This window comes from Callospermophilus lateralis, chromosome 16 (assembly GCF_048772815.1).
Source record: "Callospermophilus lateralis isolate mCalLat2 chromosome 16, mCalLat2.hap1, whole genome shotgun sequence".
Classification (NCBI taxonomy): domain Eukaryota; kingdom Metazoa; phylum Chordata; class Mammalia; order Rodentia; family Sciuridae; genus Callospermophilus; species Callospermophilus lateralis.
The window spans coordinates 92056964-92080629 of record NC_135320.1 but is presented as its reverse complement, the minus strand read 5'-3'; the positions used below and the strand labels follow the sequence as shown (position 1 = coordinate 92080629).

Below are 23666 nucleotides of genomic sequence, written 5' to 3'. Positions count from 1 at the left end.
GAGTGATTTCCATGCACGGATACAAATGTTATTGATCTGTTCATATACCTCAGGGGGGTATCCTGTCTGTTGATTAGCATATCTGCCTTGTCCCAAAAGCATTTCCTTGTCCCAATGGGGGTGTCCCGCCGCATAGTTTTGGGCAGCCTGCTCTACAGCACCCTCTAGCATAAAGGCTCTCCAGTCCAAATATTTGCCTGGAGAAACACAAGCCCGAACAAGGCTAGCCCAATCAGATGGAGTCATACAGTATCTAGACAGACTCTCCACCTGAGTTAATGTGAAGGCGGCATCCACCCCATAAGTACGCACAGACTCTGCCAGGGTCTTCACAATTTTGAAATCTAAGGGCTCATGGAATCTTCCCCTATTGTCATCCTGGAAAACTGGATAAGCAAGACCCATCTCAGCATTAACAGCCCTCCATGTTTGGGCATGGAAAGCTCTCCTCGAAACACCCTCACCGTATGGTGGCGGGTCCGGAGGATCATTTTTCTTGAGCTCCTGTTTATTTTTGTTCCCTTCTCCCATAGTTAAACTCCCTAGCTGCCGAGACAGTCTCCCGAGCTCCTCCTGTTCATCCTCCTCCTCTTCTGACCCACTTTTGCATCTGAGTGTGCGCAGTGTACTGAGATCTGGATACAAGCGTTTCCTCCCCCTTTTCTCGCTCTGCACATTCCTTTCCTCCTGAAATATTTCACTCCGTGCCAGAGACAATCGCCTCCTCCCCTGTTTCTCGCTTCGCACACTGCCATCCTCCTGAAATACGTCACTGCCTGCCGGAGATAATTGTTTCCTCCCCTGTTTCTCGCTCCGCACACTCCCACCCTCCTGAAATACCTCACTGCCTGCCATTTCTGATTTTTCTTCATGTAACTGCTCTAAAACTTCTTGTCCTTTAGTAAGTGCTTCCTGACATCTGCTATCTGTGAGGCAACTACGAATCATCTTCCAAAGGGGTATCACCCCACCCTCTAATATGCCCTGCTCAGAAGCAAAGTCAAGGTCTGTGCCTAACTTATCCCAGCTAGGCAGAGTAAAGCTGCCCCAGAACGGAAACCACGATGCAGCAATATCTGTCTTCTGTAAAAATCTCTGTAAAGTACTACGTTTCACTTTTAGGCCCTTGGAACGTAACAGGTTATCTAGGGCCAGGAGAAGCGGACTTGAAGATACGGCACCCATGACACAACAAAAGACACACAACAAACAAGAGTGAAAGTAAGAGCAAAAGTACACAGTGCAGCTGCAATAAGATTTAATGCTCTCTCTGGCTTTACAGAGGAGCTGCCGCCTTGACAGCGGGTCCTAAATTACCTAGGACTAATCTCCGCTTTAACCGGGGTCCCAATTAACCTGGGACTAATCTCTGCTTTAATCGCAGGTCCCAATTAACCTGGGACTAATCTCTGCTTTAATAGCAGGTCCCAATTAACCTGGGACTAATCTCTGCTTTAATCGCAGGTCCCACCTTACCTGGGACTAACCGGTGCACCACCCCTGACTGCTGAAAGTTCTGGTTCCCGGGTCTCGGCACCACTTGTCGCGACCCCTTGCCCGCAAGGAAGACGCAACTCAGGAATCTTCTTTCAGCAGTTTATTCAGGCCTTGATTTAAGTATCTTATAGTGACTCACTTTCTTTCTTCTTCCTCTCTCTGAGGGCCCAAGCACAGCCTAATAAAGCCTCCCACGTACCAATCTTAAGCTGCCGCGTGGGTCTTTCTTATAGGGTGGCAAGAGATAGCGTGCCAACTCTCCACAAAGGAATTTGATTTATCACAGGCCACAGTGGAAGCCGGCGCCATCTTCTAATGGCGGCCACAATTTACAACAATGGCTTACTACAGTGAGGGGCTTGGGTTGTCCCTTAGTGGAAGAGTGCTTGCCTAGCATACATGAGGCACTGGGTTCGATCCTCAGCACCACATAAAAATAAAGATGTTGTGTCCACCTAAAACTAAAAATAATAATAATAATAAAATATTAAAAATAAATAAATAAAAATGTGGTGAGCCAGTGCTGCAGGGCATACATATAATCCCAGCTACTTGGGAAGCTGAGACAGGAGGAGTCCTGGAAAGTTCAAGGCCAACCTGGGCAACCTAGCCATCCCTGTGTCTCAAAATAACAATAAAATAAAAGGCAAGGAGAGATAGAGATCTTGCCTAGTGGCAGAGCACTTGCCAAACATGCAAGAGCCCCTAGATTCAATCCCAAGGACTGCAAAAAAAAATAATATAAAAACAACATAGGTCAGTGGTAGATCACTTGCTTTGCATGCACTCATAAAAATAAGTAAATAAATAAAGATACTGTGTCCATCTACAACTAAAAAGTAAAAATAAAAAAACAACATAGTGACACCTTTTCCAATTCATAAAGCCTCTATTGATGTCAGTATAACCTACAGACATTTGGGGACTCAGTGGCCACCATAGGTGGGAGATCAATATGACAACAATAATTCCAAGGTCATCATCCACACATACACCTTGTATCTCAGACAAACTCAAAACAACCATCAAAAGTATAATCCAGAAGCCCCTATGCAACAAGAGGCTCTTTCAGAGGGTTCATAAAATGAAAACTTTTCATGGTATAGTACATTATTTGCTTTTTAGTATCATCATTTCATATTTGTATAGCAGAATTTGACCAGAGACTACCAGACTTACATTAACCCAAGAAAATGAATGCAGATGCAAATTTCAAAAATCTGGTATTTAATCATGTAGACTTTAAAATATTTGCAAAAGAGTAAAACAATACTGCTTTTCTCACTTTTTTGATTATTATTTATAACAATTTTATGTTAACTTGTAATGCATTTATAACTGTGTGTGTGTGTGTGTGTGTTTTGGTACTGAGGTGTAAGCCCAGAAATGTGGGCCACTGAGCTACATCCCCAGCCCTCTGTTTTATTTTGAAACAGGGTCCGGCTAAGTGTCCCAGCTCTCCTTAAACTTTGGATCCACTTGCCTCAACTTCCCAAGTCCCTGGATTTATGAGTGTGTGCCCATGTGCAATTAATAAATTACTAATTGTGATAGGCAGAATAATGGTCTTTCAAAGATATATACATGTTTCATCTGTGGAACCTTTCAACATGTTATTTTAAGTGACAAAAGGGATTTTGTAGATATGATTAAGAATCTTTTGCTAGGCTTGGTGGTGCACATCTGTAATCCCAGGGAGCTGAGGTTGTGTTAGACCACGATGCAAGAAAAGACCACTGACTCCAATTAAAATCAAATTAAACCAAGCTTATTATTTCGACTGGCCGGGCTGCCTTGCCCATCAAAATCGTGGGAGCCAAGGACAGCGGTGAGGCTTCTTTGCAGCCCAGTTTTATAGCCCAAAAAGTTACACAAAGGGGGGTTACAGATAACAACATTCTGAGGAGCATAACACAAGTTTACATTTTTGCTGGCCCCGGCATCAGAATTTATGGAGATCTTAGAGACTCAAAGAGGATCGTTATCCAGCCAGGGAAGGCCAGAATTTATGAGGCGTCACCAAGGTTTAGGAAAGGGTTGTTATCTGATCAGGGAAAACTGGACATGGGTGAGTCAGGGCACGGGCAGGCATTCCAATCAGCTTTACAACATCAACTAATGGCCAGGCCCTACAGAAATCCTAATATTTTTACAGAAATGCATCCATCATAACTTGTGACAAGCTGGCTTCTGATCTAATGAGAGAACTAAGCTAGGTATATCAGTTGATCTTGGGAGATAGATATCAAGAGATTGCTGCCTGGCATACCTTTATTTTAGCCCTGTGAAACTCATCTTAGACTTCTTACTACAGGAGCCTAGATAATAATTTGTCATTTAAGTCACTATCTGTAGCAACTTCCTTGAGCAGCCATAGGGAATTGACACAGTAACTCAAACTTTACTCAATTTTAATTTCCAAAACAATAAAAACCAATTAATGTCATATTATGATAAAGGCTCTTCATGATGAATAATGTTTTTTTAAAAATGGGATTGTGCTCTCTTGCCCAGAATTTGTCTCTAATTCAACACCTCTCAAGTGATCCTCCTGCCTCAGCCTCTGAGGCAAAAAATTTAAGAACCACTCCTCTAAATAAATCCTGTCTTTATGACTTGCCACCTCTTTTCACCTTGGTTCTTGCTATTCTGAGTGCCTAGAATGTCCTTGCCTTGATTAAAATCCTAACCATTGTTTAAGGTCCATCTTACCTCTTCATCACTCCAGCCAGAAGGCTCCCTCAATCCTGTTTTCTGACATTCCATGAGGAGGTAACCATCTCTGCAAATCCTGCTGTCCAAAATTCAAAGTCCCTGGCTCTCTATATAGACCCCAGCTACACTGCCATGATAAAATCCCAGGTTCTGGATGCTCCACAAAAAGCCAATATTCCGAAATCCAACATGGCGGCTGGCACGGAGAGATCAAGTCTCTGACCTCTTCAGCTGCATGGGCATAGGGAGTCTTAAACCATCAAAATGCTGTTTACTCAGGAGCACTAGGCAATGCTGAGCTTATGTGGATCTGGGGTGAACAATCTGCGCCTCTCAGAACACACACCGAGCCTGGAGCGGCTGAATTCAGGCTCCCATTCGCCTGCCCCTTGCAGACAAACCGCTGTGACTCAGCACTAAACGATCCCAATCCTGTTGAGACAACTTGTCAGCTTTTCCTGATCTTGCGGAGGTTAATATTAACTGAGCCTCCATAGGCAGTGGCCACAGGATTGAAATAGGGCTTGGAAGAGCCAGTCAGGACCCACCTGTTGCATCAGTCACCCGGCAAAGGGAACAAACTGTCACCATTCGCATGGGATACCACCATGGCAGAGAACTGACTTTACCAGAATGCGGCAGAGGAGATAACTTCATTGAAACCAGTGGTGGCAGGTGTGTAACCCCCTAGCCCCCCCCTCCACACAGCGGGGAAACCTCAAGGGCCCCTCCCAGCTCTCCCGTGAGCGTGATAGACCGAGGGAACAGCGGCACAGGACCCGCAGCGCGGGACCCCCGGCTACCGCTCCCACCAGCGCAGACAACAGAGGTCTCTTGCACCAGCTCCCGGGGGCGTGGTTACCGGAAGGCAAGCAAAATATGCTAAGGGTTCTCAGCCCTAAGCTCCACAACCTTAGGGTCTGAGGGACTGGCAAACAGGGAGAGTGTGCCCAGTCGTTCAAGAAAATAGGGCTCCTGGGAGCAGCAGACCTGGCGTGTAGCCAGTATTGCGGTGAGCATCACCGATGAGCAGGGCCTGGCTCAAGGAAAAGTGGGGAAGTATCTAGTCACAAGATAGGGCCCTAGGCACTCAGGATTGGAGACCTGCCCAGTTGGGGAGGAGGAGCTGCTGCACAGTGATTGGTTCCTACATATTGAGGGGAGAAGCTTGGCCCGATTGGCACAGCTCCACCTACTGGAAGAGAAGTTAATTGAACTCTAAGACTACAGTTTTTAAATTTTTTTATTTGTTTTTTTTAATTGTTTTTTATTTTTATTTTTTATTATTATTATTATTTTATTATTTTTTAAAATTTTTTCCTTTTTTATTTTCTATTTTTTCTTTTGTCTTTTCATTTCTTTTCAATTTCCTTATTCCCCTTTCCTTGAATTCCACCTGTTTACTCTCATTCTCTTTAGTGACTTCTTCCCTTCCCTTCTAATACCTTTCCTCCCAAGCATCACGACGCTGTTTATGTGTAATTTACTAAATATGTATAGGTAAATGTTCCGAGGCATTATATAGTGCTACCAAGACCCTAGCTACCCCCAAGTACTCCAGACCATTCTCCTGTTAATATCCCTTGTCAGTAGAGCAACCTCCCAAGGTTGCCAAGAGATACCAACCTCAATACCATCACATCATTCGACCTAAATATAAGTCCCAAGACCAAATTGCAGACCACTATATGCCATCAGAATCCATACACAGTTTAGGAAACACATGAATCTGCATTAAAGTGCAACAAAACTCATCACCTCTATTCATAGTATCCCATCACAAAAGAGAGACTTCAAAGACACACAAAACCAAATAAATTTATAAGAGTAAACAGTAACTCAGCAGTCAAACAGAACAAGAAGTAACAAGAGCAGCATGAAAAAGCAAGGAAGAAAAGGAGTACAAACAATGCAGGACAGCCTAAATATACAGGACGACCTAGAGGCATCAGAAAAATGGTCAAATAAAGAACTCAAGGAATACCTTAGACAGATGGAATGGAATCTTAAAGAGGACATGAGGCAGCAAATTCAAACAGTGAAAGAACACATTGAAAATGAATTACATAAACAGATAAAAGAAGCAAATAAGCATCTTTATCAGGAGATAGAGATTATTTTAAAAATCAATCAATAATTCTAGAAATGAAGGAAACTATAAACCAAATTAAAAACTCAAATGAGAGTATCACTAACAGAGTGAAGCAAGTAGAAGCCAGAACCTCAGATAATGAAGACAAAATATATCATCTTGAAAAGAGTCTAGCCAACTCAGAAAGGCTGGTAAGAAATCATGAGAAAAACATCCAAGAGATATGGGATAACATAAAAAAAAACAAACTTAAGAGTACTCGGGATAGAGGAAGGTATAGAGGTTCAAACCAAGGGAATGAGCAACCTGTTGAATGAAATAATTATAGAAAACTTTCCAGATATAAAAAAGAAAATGGATGTACAAATTGTAGATGCATACAGGACACCAAGCATATAAAATCTAGTAGACCAACACCAAGACACATTGTTATGAAGATATCCAATATACAGAACAAAGAGAAAATATTAAAAGCTACAAGATAAAGGAGGCAGATTACATTAAGGGGTAAACCAATAAGGTTAACAACGTATTTTTTATCACAGACACTGAAAGCAAGAAGATCCTGGAACAATGTATTTCAAACACTGAAAGACAATGGATGACAACCAAGAATTTTGTATCCAGCAAAATTAAGCTTCAGGTACAACAACGAAATAAAAATTTTTCATGATAAACAAAAGATAAAAGAATTTGCAGCCAGAAAACCAGCATTGCAAAGAAGCTTGAGCAAAACACTACACAAGGAAGAAATGAAAAACAATAACCAAAACCAACAGTGGGAAGTACCTCAGAAAAGCAAGAGGGCTGGGGGGAAAGCTAATCATGGAGAAACAAACCAAATTAAAATTTAAAAAAAAATAAATAATCAAACATGGCTGGAAGTACAAACCATATATCAATAGTAACTCTAAACGTTAATGGCTTAAACTCACCAATAAAGCGACATAGGCTGGTAACATGGATTAAAAAAAAACAAATCCAACAATATGCTGCCTCCAGGAGACACATCTGATTGGAAAAGACATACACAGCCTGAAGGTGAAAGGTTGGGAAAAAACATACCACGCACACGGTCCTCGTAAGCAAGCAGGGGTGGCCATCCTCAGATCGAATAAAATTGACTTCAAGACTAAGTTAATCAAAAGGGATAAGGAAGGACATTATATACTGCTAAAAGGAACCATTAACCAACAAGACATAACAATTATCAATATTTATGCACCAAATAATGGTGCTGCGATGTTCATAAAACAAACTCTCCTCAAGTTCAAGAATCAAATAGACCTTAACACAATAATTATGGGTGACTTCAACACACCTCTCTCACCATTGGACAGATCCTCCAAACAAAAGTTGAATGAAGAAACTATAGAACTCAATAACACAATCAATAACCTAGACTTAACTGACATATATAGAATATATCAACCATCATCAAGTGGATATACTTTTTTCTCAGCAGCACATGGATCCTTCTCAAAAATAGACCATATATTATGCCATAGGGCAACCCTCAGTAAATATAAATGGGTGGAGATAATACCATGTATTTTATCTGATCATAATGGAATGAAACTGGAAATCAATGATAAAAGAAGGAAGGAAAAATCCTACATCACATGGAAAATAAACAATATGTTACTGAATGATCAATGGGTTACAGAAGACATAAAGGAGGAAATCAAAAAATTCTTAGAGATAAATGAAAATACAGACACAACATATTGGAATCTATGGGACACAATGAAAGCAGTTTTAAGAGGGAAATTCATTGCCTGGAGGTCATTCCTCAAAAAAAGAAAAAACCGGGGCTGGGGATGTGGCTCAAGCAGTAGCGCGCTCGCCTGGCATGCGTGCGGCCCAGGTTCGATCCTCAGCACCACATACAAACAAAGATGTTGTGTCCACCAAATACTAAAAAAATAAATATTGAAATTCTCTCTCTCTCTCTCCCTCTTTCTCACTCTCTCTCACTCTTTCTTTAAAAAAAAAAAAGAAAGAAAAAACCAACAAATAAATGAGCTCACACTTCATCTCAAAGCCTTAGAAAAGGAAGAGCAAAACAACAGCAAATGTAGCAGAAGGCAAGAAACAATTAAAATCAGAGTGGAAATCAATAAAATTGAAACAAAAGAAACTATTGAAAAAATTGACAAAACTGAAAGTTGGTTCTTCGAAAAAATAAATAAGATCGACAGACCCTTAGCCATGCTAATGAAGAGAAGAAGAGAGAGAACTCAAATTACTAACATACGGGATGAAAAAGGCAATATCACAACAGATGCTACAGAAATACAGAAGACAATTAGAAATTATTTTGAAACCCTATATTCCAATAAAATAGAAGATAGTGAAGACATCGATAAATTTCTTAAGTCATATGATTTTTCCAGACTAAGTCAGGAGGATACGCACAATTTGAACAGACCAATATCAAAGGATGAAATAGAAGAGGCAATCAAAAGACTACCAACCAAGAAAAGCCCAGGACCGGATGGGTATACAGCAGAGTTTTACAAAACCTTTAAAGAAGAATTAATACCAATACTTTTCAAGTTATTTCAGGAAATAGAAAAAGAGGGAGCTCTTCCAAATTCATTCTATGAGGCCAACATCACCCTGATTCCGAAACCAGACAAAGACACTTCAAAGAAAGAAAACTACAGACCAATATCTCTAATGAACCTAGATGCAAAAATCCTCAATAAAATCCTGGCGAATCAGATACAAAAACACATCCAAAAAATTCTGCACCATGATCAAGTAGGATTCATTCCTGGGATGCAAGGATGGTTCAATATACAGAAAGCAATAAATGTTATTCACTACATCAATAAACTTAAAGATAAGAACCATATGATCATCTCGATAGATGCAGAAAAAGCATTTGACAAAGTACAGTTTTATGTTCAAAACACTAGAAAAACTAGGGATAAGAGGAACTTACCTTAACATTGTAAAAGCTATCTATGCTAAGTCTCAGGCTAGCATCATTCTGAATGGAGAAAAATTGAAGGCATTCCCTCTAAAATCTGGAACAAGACAGGGATGCCCTCTATCACCACTTCTATTCAATATAGTTCTTGAAATACTGGCCAGAGCAATTAGACAGATGAAAGAAATTAAAGGCATAAAAATAGAAAAAGAAGAACTTAAATTATCACTATTTGCGGATGATATGATTCTATACCTAGAAGACCCAAAAGGGTCTACAAAGAAACTACTAGAACTAATAAATGAATTCAGCAAAGTGCCAGGATATAAAATCAACACGCATAAATCAAAGGCATTCCTGTATATCAGCGACAAAACTTCTGAAATGGAAATGAGGAAAAACACTCCATTCACAATATCCTCAAAAAAAATAAAATACTTGGGAATCAACCTAACAAAAGAGGTGAAAGATTTATACAATGAAAACTACAGAACCCTAAAGAGAGAAATAGAAGAAGATCTTAGAAGATGGAAAAATATACCCTGTTCATGGATAGGCAGAACTAACATCATCAAAATGGCGATATTACCAAAAATACTCTATAGATTTAATGCAATGCCAATCAAAATCCCAATGGCATTTCTTGTAGAAATAGATAAAGCAATCATGAAATTCAAATGGAAAAATAAAAGACCCAGAATAGCAAAAGAAACTCTAAGCAGGAAGTGTGAATCAGGCGGTATAGCGATACCAGATTTCAAACTATACTACAGAGCAATAGTAACAAAAACAGCATGGTACTGGTACCAAAACAGGCAGGTGGACCAATGGTACAGAATAGAGGACACAGAGACTAATTCACAAAGTTACAACTATCTTATATTTGATAAAGGGGCTAAAAGCATGCAATGGAGGAAGGATAGCATCTTCAACAAATGGTGCTGGGAAAACTGGAAATCCATATGCAACAAAATGAAACTGAATCCCCTTCTCTCGCCATGCACAAAAGTTAACTCAAAATTGATCAAGGAGCTTGATATCAAATCAGAGACTCTGCGTCTGATAGAAGAAAAAGTTGGCTCCGATCTACATATTGTGGGGTCAGGCTCCAAATTCCTTAATAGGACACCCATAGCACAAGAATTAAAAACAAGAATCAACAAATGGGACTTACTTAAACTAAAAGTTTTTTTCTCAGCAAGAGAAACAATAAGAGAGGTAAATAGGGAGCCTACATCATGGGAACAAATTTTTACTCTCACACTTCAGATAGAGCCCTAATATCCAGAGTATACAAAGAACTCAAAAAATTAAACAATAAGATAACAAATAACCCAATCAACAAATGGGCCAAGGACCTGAACAGACATTTCTCAGAGGAGGACATACAATCAATCAACAAATACATGAAAAAATGGTCACCATCTCTAGCAGTCAGAGAAATGCAAATCAAAACCACCCTAAGATACCATCTCACTCCAGTAAGACTGGCAGCCATTATGAAGTCGAACAATAACAAGTGCTGGCGAGGATGTGGGGAAAAGGGTACACTTGTACATTGCTGGTGGGGCTGCAAATTGGTGCGGCCAATTTGGAAAGCAGTATGGAGATTCCTGGGAAAGCTGGGAATGGAACCACCATTTGACTCAGCTATTCCCCTTCTTGGACTATTCCCTAAAGACCTTAAAAGAGCATATTATAGAGATACTGCTACAACAATGTTCATAGCAGCACAATTCACAATAGCTAGACTGTGGAACCAACCCAGATGCCCTTCAATAGATGAATGGATAAAAAAAAAATGTGGCATTTATACACAATGGAGTATTACTCTGCAATAAAAAATGACAAAATCATGGAATTTGCAGGGAAATGGATGGCATTAGAGCAGATTATGCTAAGTGAAGCTAGCCAATCCCTAAAAAACAAATTCCAAATGTCATCTTTGATATGAGGAGAGCAACTAAGAACAGAATAGGGAGGAAAAGCATGAGAAGAAGATCACCATTAAACAGGGATGAGAAGCGGGAGGGAAAGAGAGAAGGGAAATTGCATGGTAAAGCAAGGAGACCCTCATTGTTATACAAAAATTACATATAAGAGGAAGTGAAGGGAAAGGGGGAAAAAACAAGAGAGAGAAATGAATTACAGTAGATGGGTTAGAGAGAGAAGATGGGAGTGGAGGGGAGGGGAGGGGGGATAGTAGAAGATAGGAAAGGCAGCAGAATACAACATACACTAGTATGGCAGTATATAAAAACATGGATGTGTAACTGATGTGAATCTGCAATATATATACGGGGTAAAAATGTGAGTTCATAATCCGTTTGAATCGAATGTATGAAATATGATATGTCAAGAGCTTTGTAATGTTTTGAACAACTAATTAAAAAAATAAAAGTTAAAAAAAAGCCAATATTCCCAGTGAGTACTCCTGTCATAAACTCTAATTTCCCAGCTCATCATGTAAAGCCCAGCATCACTGTGAGTCCTACCATCAAGAGAACCCCAGTTCCATTTTTCTAAACATAGAGCTCAGAGGAACTGACTGCCCTGCTCATACCACTGAAGCCAGATTTAAAGATAGGTAGTTAGTGTAGTTAAATAAATCAGGTCTAATATAGAGTAAGATAAAGAAAATGGAGATCATTATCAAAAACGGAGTCCAGGAAAACAGAGCAGCACTTGGGGAAATTGAAATGTTAATGTCCCCAAGGCCCAGAACCCATTCTAAGGAACTGTTAATGAAACAGCTCCCAGCAAACAGGGAGGTGCTAATCCCAATCCCCCCAGGCCCTTTCTGCCCAGATTACTCCTCCAGTCATCTATCTCCCACATTTTGGCCTTCCCACCTACATTCTATCACTGCAGGATAAAGGGAAACAAAGGACAAAAATGTGGAAAGACTAAAAGAAGAATTTAACTATAAAAAAGGGAAGACCTCCCCCTCCACGGATTCCTTTCTTCCTCCTGGAGGAAGTCTTTTCTGCAATCCTTTAATAAAGCCTTCCACTTTCCCCTCTACACTTGCCTCAGCATGCTTCTCTGGTGTTATACTTCAACATTTGGGGAAGCAAGGACTTGTCACCAGTAAACAGCAGTAACACGGCCAGTTATCAGTGACAAGTCCCTGCTTCCCACATGTTGAATTTTTAACATTAGAGACACACATCAAAGCAAGCGTATTAACCAGGGTTTTTTTTAGAGAGAGAGAGAGAGAGAGAGAGAGAGAGAGAGAGAATTTTAATATTTATTTTTTAGTTTTCAGCGGACACAACATTTGTTTGTATGTGGTGCTGAGGATCGAACCCGGGCCACACGCTACCACTTGAGCCACAGCCCCAGCCCTAACCAGGGTTTATTTAAAAATGGGTAACATAGACTTCTCCAGCGAGGGAGCAGGGGGCCATAGCTGGTATCCTGGTATCCCAAGAGGCGAGGTGTTCTGCCCTTTTTATATGTTCTAGGATTCCTTTGTCCTCCTGCCTTTCCCTCCTTATCGTTCTCCTTCCTGCCTAGTGACTAGGCCCAGGAATGCCCAGTTGGATGGCCAAAATTGGGAAATTGGTGGGCTGAAGGGGGAAGGGCAGGGTAGAGTATTCAAGGACACATTAACAAATTTATAGCTCCCTATAGAGAGAGAAAATTCCTGGGATAGGTTACCTTGGCAACAGGTTGGAGCAGGGGCAGGTTCTTGATAAGATCCCTCAGGGGACAGTCTCCAACTGCCCATACTCACTCAAATTGGCCTCCTAGATCTGATCTGACTCGATTTACCCATCTACACTAACTGCCTGTCTAATTCTGGCTTCACTGCTACTATAAGGGTAAAAGAAATTGAAGTTAAAGTGTAGAAGTTAAAGTGTAAAAGACCGGGCATTGTAAAAGTTTCTAAGCTGCAAGGCCTGAGTTAAAAAGTTAAAGACCAGGTATTGTTAAGTTCCTCTACTACCCCCAAAACCTGAAATTCCTGTAGCTGTTAGGACAATACCCAAACTGCCCAGTAAATATTCCCACTGACTCCCTGGTTGTTTAATAACCTGGGACCCTGTGTAGCTTGTCACATAGGCATTTAGGCCCTATAACCAATCAATTTGAATGTGTACCCAGCTTAGGAGTGACCAATCACCTCCGCCCAATCTGTTCCCACCAATGAATGTACTAATCATGTCTAAGGATTGTTGTTCAATTTTCCCGCGCCTCATGATGATTTGTTCTGATGTATGCAAAGCCCCCGCCCTCCTCAAAAAGTGTACTTAAGCACTGCTTAGCCTCAGCTCTGGGCTCTTGGCTGCTCTCCCTTCTTGAGTGAGCCGGGAGCCCCAGAGTGCTGGAATGGAATGGATCCCCAATAAAAAACCCCTTTTGCTATTGCAAGAGTTGGTCACTTGTTGGTCTCTTTCTCCGATGCTTCACCGGACCCTTACACTACCAGAGAAACCCACTTACCTGTCTCTCTTGTAGACCCCAGGAGACTGGGAATTCTTCCATAAATAGAACCTCAGCTTCAATGCTTTCCACATAAATATTAGCAGGACAGATAGTCCTACCATCCTAGAATTGCAGTTCCCTGTGGGGTTTTTTTGTTATTGTTGTTTTGGTGATTCAGGTTGAACTCAGGGGCACTCGACTGAGCAGCATCCCCAGCCCCTTTTTTGTATTTTATTTAGAGACAGAGTCTCACTGAGTTGCCTAGTGCCTCACTGTTGCTGGGGCTGGCTTTGAACTCATGATCCTCCTGCCTCCTGAGCCACTGGGATTACAGATGTGCTCCACTGCACCTGGCAGTTCCCTGGATTTTGAAGAAAAACCCAGAAGCACTGTATATACTGACATTATAAAAGCCACTTTGGGCTCTCTGCATAGAATCCAGCATCCATGCCATCACAAAACCCAATTTCCCTGGCTCTCCACATAGACCTCAGCAGGCCTAAGAGTCCCCACAGTTCTGGGAATTCTAACATAATAGAAACAGTTAACTATGTTCTACATTGTGCTCAGCATATAAGATGAGTTATATGATTCTTCACAGAGTCCAGAAGCCAATGAAACTGCCAATAATAGAAACCCTATTCTGTGGTTATGCACATATAGCCAGTAACTCTGAGAGTGGTACCATCAATAGAGCCTTAATTTCCCAGGTTACCATGTTCAGTCCAGTATTACTGTGAGTCTTTGTATCATAGAAATCAGTTCACTGACTCTAACTCTAATCCTAACCCCTGATCCTAACCCTAACCCTAAACCCTAACCCTAACCATAACCCTAACAATCTTACTTAAACCTATCCCTGCAGTTAACATTAAAATTGTTGAGTTTCATTACCTATAATCCTTAGGGAAGTAGTTCTTTGGATTCTCTGCAGCTAGGTGGCAGTTTTAAATACTGCATTGTCCACAGTCCTGTGGTTCTTGAAGTTTTCAGGTGTACCTAAAATGAGTGGTGAAATTGCTAGACTACATTACCCACCATCCCACATGGACATGCTTCCCAGAATCTCTGCAGTGTTCAATCAAAGTGTGAGACTATCTTACCCATAATTTTTAGGTAGGCATTTCCACAGATCCTCTACATTGAGAAGGTAAATCCAAGGAATACATTACCCACAATTGTAATGGTTAAGATCCTTCAAGTGTCCATCAGTGAGCAGTCAAATTGGACAAATTTGACTGCTCACTGATGGCCACTTTTTTAATGCACAAGTTTACTAGTAATCCCTACAGTCATCTGAAAAATTACAAGATAACATTCACCATAATAATTAGTGAGGTAGTTCCTAGGATCCTCCACAGAGGGAAATTCCAAGGACTACAAAACCCACAATGCTATGACACTGTATGCTCCCAAATTTTCCTGCTATGTGATAAATTGCAAATATTCTTTACCCACAATCTTACATGGAAAAATTTCCCAGAATTCTCTGCAGTAAACCGGCAAATTTTGGTATTATATTACCCACAGTTCTTAGGGAGGAGGTTTCCAGAATCCTCTATGGCAAGAGGGAAATTCCAATGACTAACTTGCCAACAATTCTAAGGGGCAGAAACCACCATGGTTGCCCATCAGTGAGCAGTCAAATTGAGTTACAGTGCCCATGATCCTTTGTGAATAACTTTTTCCGGAATCACTGCAGTTTGCAGTCAAAACTTGGGAATACATTATCCACAACCCTTGAGAATTTCCCAGGATCCTCAACAGTGAGGGGCATTCCAAGGACTACATTTTCCACAATCCCAAGGGGTAGTAAGCACCAAGATTATCCAATGGGCAGTCAAATAGGACTACAGTGCCCACAATAATTTTTAACAAGTTTCCTAGGAATCCCTGAAGCAAGCAAATAAATTTTGGAAATGTATTACCTCCAATTCTAAAGAGGTAGGAAGGTCCCAGAATCCCTCACATTGAGTGGTTAAACCCAGGACTAAATTAACCATAATTTAGTTATCCATATTATCTATAATTTTCTTAAAAGAAAGAGCCCAAAATTCCTCATTGTGAGACCACTTTACCCACAATCCTAACATGGGCAGAAATTCCCAAGATTCTCTAAGTGATCAGGTAAAACTTGGGTCTACCTTACCTACAATTCTAAAGGGAAAAATATCCCAGGGTACCCAGTGACAAGCCAAAAAAAAATTGTGGGACTACACTGTCCACAATCCTAATGGGAGAAAGTTTCCAAGATCCCCTATCACGAGTGGTGAACCCAGGAATGTATCATGTACAGACTAAGGCTTAGGAACTCCTAATTCCCTACTGTGAGCTGGATAAACCAGGGACTACACTACCCACAATCCCAAGAAAAAAAGGGAAGCTCCCAGCATTGCCAATGGTTATCAGGGAAAAATGAGGGCATGTTATTCTTAAATTTTGGAACTGTATTATCTATCTAAGGCAAAGATGTTCCAGGAACCCCTGGGCCTATGGTAAACCTGCTACTATACTTTTTAAATCTTTATGGGGAAGGAATCTCCCAGAATCCCCCAGTGAGTGATAAACCTAAGACTGCCTTACCCACAATCCTCACTGGGGACAGTAACAAGTCCACAGAAAAAGAATCTTCCACAAGTCTCCCACTGTGTAATATATGAGACTACATGACCCACAATTCTATGGCACAGGAAGTTCCTAGAATTCTTTGCATGGAGAGGGCAAATAATGGGACTACATTACCCAAAACCCTCAGGGAGAAGGCTCCCAGAATACCCAGCAATGGGCAGGCAATTTGGACTACATTACCCATAATCCTCCCTTGAGACCCTGCTGCTATCATGGAAAACCCTGGGACATTACTGATAATACTAAAATGAAGGAAGTGGGATACTGGGAACTTCCTCCATTTTAGAATTATGGGTAATGATATCCCCTCCCCCCTCTGAAATGGTTATGTCTAGAACTACAATACCCACAATTACATGGGCTCGAAGCACTCAGGATTCCCCAAAGTGAGTAGTAAATCTGAAATTACATTACCAATAACTCTTAGGGGAAGAGTCTTCAGGACAGCCATCAGTGAGCAAGCAAATAATGGAACTTTAATTCTCAGAATTCTATGAAGACGGGCTGGGGATGTGGCTCAAGTGGTAGCGCGCTCGCCTGGCATGCGTGCGGCCCAGGTTCGATCCTCAGCACCACATACAAAGATGTTGTGTCCGCCGATAACTAAAAAATAAATATTAAAATTCTTAAAAAAAAAAAAAAAAAAAGAAAAAGAAAGAATTCTATGAAGACGCATTTCCCAGGATCTCTTGCAGTGAAAAGGCAGAACCTGGGATTACATACCCCACAAAACTAAGGAGTAAGATGGCTCCCAGAACTCGGAGCAGTGAGCAAGCAAATGTTGGGACTACATTACCCATAATCCTTAGGAGAGGACATTTTCAGGATCTTCTGCACAAAGAAGACAAATTATGAGATTACATTACCCACAATTCAAACAGGGAGAATGCTCCCACAATTCCCCACAGATAGTATAAATTGTGTGACTACATTACCCACAATTCTGAGAGGAGGAAGTTCCAGAATTCCCCAAAGTGAGTGGTATGCTCGCGACTACTTCACCCACCATCCTCAGAGAAGGAGGCACCCAAAATACCAAGTGGTGAGTGGAGAGATACTATGTTAGGACTATGTTACCCATAATACTATAGGGGAGGAAGTTCCCAGGATCCTTTGCACAAAGAGGACAAATCATGGGACTGCGTTAACCACAATTCTATTGGGTGGAATTCCCAGAGCTGCCCAAAGTGAGTGGTATGCTCTTTACTACTTCACCCACCATCCTTATGGAAAAAAGCTCACAGAATACCTAGTGGTGAAGGGCAAACGTTGAGACTATATTATTCATGATTCTAAGGAGGGGAAGTTCCCAGAATTATTTGCTCAGAGAGGCTAAATCATGGGACTACAATACCCACAAGTCCACAGGAAAGGAAGCTTCCGCAAGTCCCCACTGTGTAATATGTGGGACTACATGACCCACAATTCTATGGCATAGGAAGTTCCCAGAATTCTTTACATGGAGAGGGCAGATCATGGGACTACATTACCCAAAATCCTCAGGGAGGAGGCTCCCAGAATACTCAGCAATGGGCAGGCAATTAGGACTAGGAAGGAGGATGTTCCCAAGATCCTCTGCGCAGAGCCATTAAATCATGAAACTACATTACCCACAACTCTAACAGGGGAGGAATTTCCCACAATTCTCCACAGTTTGAATAAAACATGGGATAATATTACCCACAATTCCATGTGAGTTGGTGAGAGGAATTACCCAGAATTCCTCAACGTGAGCCATAAACCTCTTAATACTTCATCCATAATATTTGGAGAGTGCCTCCCACAATACCAAGCTAAGAACAGGAAATATTAAAACTACATTATCCATAATTCTAAGGGGAGGAAGTTCCCAGGATCTCCAGTGTCAATGGTTAAGCCTGGGACTTTACTACCCATGGTCCTTAGTGGCAGAAATTCAAGAGTACCACTTGGTTTTGTAAATCTCACTAGCCTTTGCCCTGTGGTTAATTTTTGCCTAGTCCTACCCCTATCCCTAAAATTACTCAGAATCCTCAGGATATAAGGCCAAGCATGTGGCATTCAGCTTCCATGGGTCTCCTGGCAGAGGTGTGTAGGTAAGATTGAGGACTACATCACCCATAATTCTTAGTGTGAGGAAGCGCCCAGGATCCCCCAAGGAGAGTTTTAAAAACCCAAACCCTCTCTTCTTGTTGTAATGTAGTTCAGCATTTTTCTGGCTCTTCATGGGGGATCCTGGGGCTTCATCTTCCTTAAGATTTAGTTAAATGACCTACAGTCATGGGAAGAGGTGGAAATAATTCTCCTAAAAGTTTCTGACCCTGAGGGCTGTGGATAATGTAGTCCAGCATTTTATCAGTTTATTGGGGGGTAGTGCTCCCATGAGGTGACCCCCCCCATTGATTGTGGGTAATGTAGTCCAATATTTTGTTGGTTCTCTCTGCGGAACCCAGGGAACTTCTGCCTTATAGCTTTGTAATTAAATCCCTATATTTTCTGGCTCAGGGGCTTGATTCTGTGCACTTCTACCTCCCCCTCCTTGGATTATAGATCATGTAGTTCAGCATTTTGCCTGCTCATAGGGTGGGGATGGTGGGAAGAAAGGGGGCTCTTGAGAACTTCTGCCCCTGAGGGCTAAAGGCACCTTAGTGCAGCATTTTGCTGGCTCCTGGTGGGGGAATTGGGAGACTCTGCCACCTCAGGATTGTGAATAATTTAGTCACATGTTTTACCAGCTCACAGGAGGCAGGGGAATACTGTGATTTCTGTCCCCCAGGATTGTGGGTAATGCAGTCCCATGTTACAGCTCATGGTGAAGGAACTCCTGTGAACCTTCCATTCCCACCCCCACCCCAAGCATTCTGGGTAATGTAGTCCAGTGTTTTGCTGGTTCTCTGTGGGGGGTCCTGAGGATTGTGGGTAATGTAGTCCCATATTTTGCTAGCTCACATTGGGGAGCACTCCTGTAAGCTGCTGCCCCTGGCAAATTGTGGGTAATGTAGTCCAGTGTTTTCCCACATACCCCTCTGTCCCATGTCTATGTAAGCTGCAGGTTGTATGCTTGCTCAGGCACCCTGAAGACTCTTAGTGCTATGGTCCACTGACCTACCCATGCAGCTCTCACCACAGAGGACTATCAGAGGTGCACATTTCCCCCAGGCATCCCCAGGTATTCTGAGCAATGCAGTGCAGTATTCTGCCTGTATGGCCCTTATTATGGAGGGTCATGTGAGCTCCAGGATGCACATCCACATGGGCAAGCTCAGGAACTCTAGGCAATAAGTCCAGTCATCATTGCAGAGACCTCTTGGAGCTACAGGCACCCAATGTTCATGGTTAGTGTAGTCAATTGTTCTGCAGATGCATCCCTCATCCCAGAGGCTGGGAGCTGCATGTCACATAGATACCAAGAGAATCTTGAGGATTGTGTCACTGCAGTCTGGTATTCTCCTATTCAGACCACACCATGGAGGTTTTGGAAGTTTTGGGCCATGTGTTTGCCCTGGTATCCCAAGGAATCTGGGTAGTGTAGCTCAGTTATTGCCTGTCCAGTCCTTCTACAAAGGAGTGTGGGAGATGCAGCAATATGTTTGTCCAGGCAACCCAGGGATTCTGGGCAGTGTAGTCTGGCATAGTTATCAAAACAGTGGCTTCTGGGAACCATCAGGCAAGTCACTCAACTGTGTGCAGACTTACCCAGAATAAATATAAACAATGCAACAACATTAGCCCTTGCCCTCAGGCACTAGTGAGTCTCCCTGTGCTGGGAACCCCAGGCCTCCCCTGAACTACCCTGAGTTTGTGCCTCAGTTTCTCCTTTCAGTATCCTGAGATTTCTCCCCACAAAATATACTTTCTCCCCATACTATGACAGTGAGTAGTCAAAGCCTCACAAGGAATACTTTCATAAAATTAAGACCCACTAAAATATTACCTACAAAGGTAAAAATGCAGCAGAGCTTTTTTCTCAGTACATGGCATAAATGCCAAGGGGAAGAAATCTCATGGTACACATGGTCCCTAGGTGCCCCCAGCCAAGGCATCCCCTGTGAGGTGAGCAAGGAAGCTCTGCCACAACAGTCAAGGCTCCAAGGTGCCTGCAGCCTGCAGCCTGCAGCCATGGTCCCTTCCTGGGTGGGTTCCCAGTTTGGGGTTACAGTTACCTCACTGTGGACATGGCCATCAAGTGTCCTCAGCCACATCATTTCCTTGTGTGGGTCCCAAGGAGAAGAAAGCTTTTTTTTTTTTTTCCTTTTTCTTTGGAGTCGTTGTGACGGCTCCTCTGACCTTAAGGGTCCAGAGCGAGCGAGAGCACGCACTGACCCCTTTTATTGAGGAGAAGCGATTCAAATGAGGCAAGGGGTCAAGTTTCAGGGGGCTGAGTCCACTGTCAGCAGGTTGACTGACACCTGGCTAGGCCACACCCAAAGGCATAAGAGAAGGAGACACACACAAGGCACTTCCATGGAAGATTCTATCCTAAACAGAGCAAGGGGTTATATTACAAAGGAACATGTGAGTGTAGCTTCACCCATGGGGCTGTAGCAAGACACACCCATGCACGAGACACCAACGCTCGAACCCAAGAAGGGTGAGGAGAGAAGAAAGCTTTTGTCACCACACTCAAAGCCCCAAGGTGTCCACAGCAATGGTCTCCCCTGGTGGACCACAAGGTGAGGGTTACAGCAGGTCTTGAAGGTTTGGGTTACCTCACTGTGGACATAGACCCCAAGTATCCTCAGCCATGGAATTTCCCCAGGTGAGACTTGAGAAGAAAGTTTGTTGTGGGCACAGTACACCCATCCCTGGCAGACAGATGATACAAGGGGTTCAGAAAAAGTCACTCTCAGCACCCTCTGCTGGACATTGTGGGCAGTTGAGGATGATCAGTGCTCACTGTTCAGCATTGGCCCTGAGCCTCTTGTGGCAGTCCTGGAAAAGCTCTGAAATTCATGATTCTGATTTTACTAGGTCATAATTTTGGAAATTAAATGGCAATAGAATTTACCATTTCATGTTTTACCATAAAGGATAAAGATAGCAAAATGCAAAATGCATAGTCAATAGGCAAAAGTCAATTAATTTCTTATATATCAGCAAAACTATATAGAAAAAATTGGAATTTAAAAACTAGAATAAAAAAAATAAACAATTCTATTTACAATAGATCCCCAAAATTGAAAAGTTAATATAAGTTTTAAATTACAACTGCACTTTCAGAAATCCTTGAAAAAATTGAAAGAAATCAAACAAAATATAAATAAATAGAGATATTCATTGTTCAGGTCTCTACATAGTCAAGATGAAATTCTCTCACACTTAATCTGCAGATTCAGCACAATCACACTCAAATTTCCAGCAAACTGGGGTTGGGGATGTGGCTCAAGCAGTAGCGTGCTCACCTGGCATGCGTGTGGCCCAGGTTCAATCCTCAGCACCACATACAAACAAATATGTTGTGTCCGCCGAAAAATAAATATTAAGATTCTCTCTCAAAAAAAAAAAAAATCCAGCAAACTGCTTCTCAACCTAGAATAGATGGCACAGACTACAGAAGGACAAAGAACTCACATATCTGTATCACAACACCTGTTGGAAAGCTGAAGTAGTGAGGAAAACGTGATGCTATGAAGGAATACACAGGTAGATAAATGGAGATGAATGGAGAGGTGAAAACTCACACATGCCTACAGGTAGCTGATTTTGTCAAAGGAAAAAGACCTTCAATGAAGAAAAGAGCATCTGCTGCACAAATGGTGATGGAGTGTTTGGAAACCTTATGTGAGAAATGGACAGGGAAAACCTTTATAAGTTCACAAAACTCACTCTAAATAGTCCATGGCTTTCATCAAAAAATGTGAAACTACACTCACCTATTCTTTTGTAATCCTACCCCTTTGCCCTGTCTGGGATAGAATGTTCCATGGAAACTACCTTTGTGTGTCCCCTTCTCTTGCTCTTGCCTTCTACTTTCCACTCTACACTTGCCTCAGCATGCTTCTCTGGTGTTATACTTCAGCATTCAGGGAAGCAAGTAAACAGCAGTAACACAACCATCAACTAATCTCAAATTATTGTACAAACTGTATAAGATGATAAACGAATATAATTCTGTCTACAGAAATATCCAAGGGCTTTAACTATATTTTTATTGAGACATTTCATCCTATGAAGATACGATAATTTGTTTAGACTCCAAGGTTTTCAGAAATTGTTCCAAAGTATAACCAGGAAAAGTTCTAAAAGGAAAAAAAAAGATGCTTCAACAGAGAAGAAGCACAAGTTGGAGGTTCTAAGAAAAAGAAAGAAATCATCTTTGGGTAAAACAAGGTCTTTATATTCTAGATTTTAATGATAAAAGTATTTTCCTAAATAGGAAAATCTTTATATCATTATCTAGACAGATGATATAGAAAGTTAAAACAATTGAGAAAAAGATTTATATGTACTGAACTGACTATAAAATTTTTAACTGATTAATTCAAGGGTATTTCAGGATATTTTCCTGATTTCCCTATGCTGATGTGAGCTAAAATTTTGTTCATATTTTGACATGATAAAGACCAATTAAATTGTTAAATCTATTCCTTTAAGGAAGTTCTTTATTGCCTAATGATTCTTGCTGTTTAAGGTGAGGATTAATTTTGGTGAATAAATTTACATCCTTGATTAAACACTAAATATATTTAAACTGCTGACTTAGACTCCAATTTTGACATTGCTCCTTGGAGACTAAATTTGATTGATTCAAAGACACTGCTGATTCTTTAATGCCATATTCATGAGATCCCAATAGACCTCCAGGAGATGAATCTGATGCAATCACACAAGAGTCTTTATTGCAAGCTTGAGCCTGGACTCACAACTGTTTCTGACACAGGTCTCACAACCCTGGTCCCAGGGAGTGAGTCCCTGTCCTTTGTTCAGTGAGGATTTTATAGGTTTTGGGGGGATACTCAATGTGTCACAATATCACACAGCAAATCATTTCACACCATGGGAAAGTCAAACAACTCTGAACATTGATTAGCACATTCACTGGCAGGAACAAATTGGGTAGGGTTCATTTTTAATATACATTACAGTGTGGACTAGAAAGTCCACCCATAACTAGGGGGATTCATTTGAACTGATTGGTTTAAGGGGTGTACGAGAGGTGTACATGCTGAACTACATGGTTTCCTAACACGTTATCAACCACCATAAACTACTGGGGGATCATCTGGCATCCCAGGTATTTCCTCTGCCTCATGCTGATTGGTGGTTGCTAGGGGGTTGCTATGGGTCCTCAACAGCAGATATCTCCTGTTATTTGCAGACAAACAACTCAGCAGGGTGGCTATCTGCCTAGGAGTGATTTGTGGGTTTTTCCAAGGACAAGGGTCC

General features: G+C 41.6%; 1 long non-coding RNA gene across 1 annotated transcript in view; it reads right to left on the bottom strand.

Annotated features, from left to right (window-relative positions):
- Positions 1–16899, bottom strand: part of LOC143382032 (uncharacterized) — a 42407-nt gene extending 25508 nt beyond the window's left edge. The window contains exons 1-2 of the long non-coding RNA XR_013088917.2: positions 16716–16899; positions 14568–14672 (exon numbers count right to left, since the gene is read on the bottom strand). This is a non-coding gene — a long non-coding RNA (uncharacterized LOC143382032). The remainder of the gene's footprint in view (positions 1–14567; positions 14673–16715) is intronic.
- Between the last annotated feature and the right edge of the window lie 6767 nt (positions 16900–23666).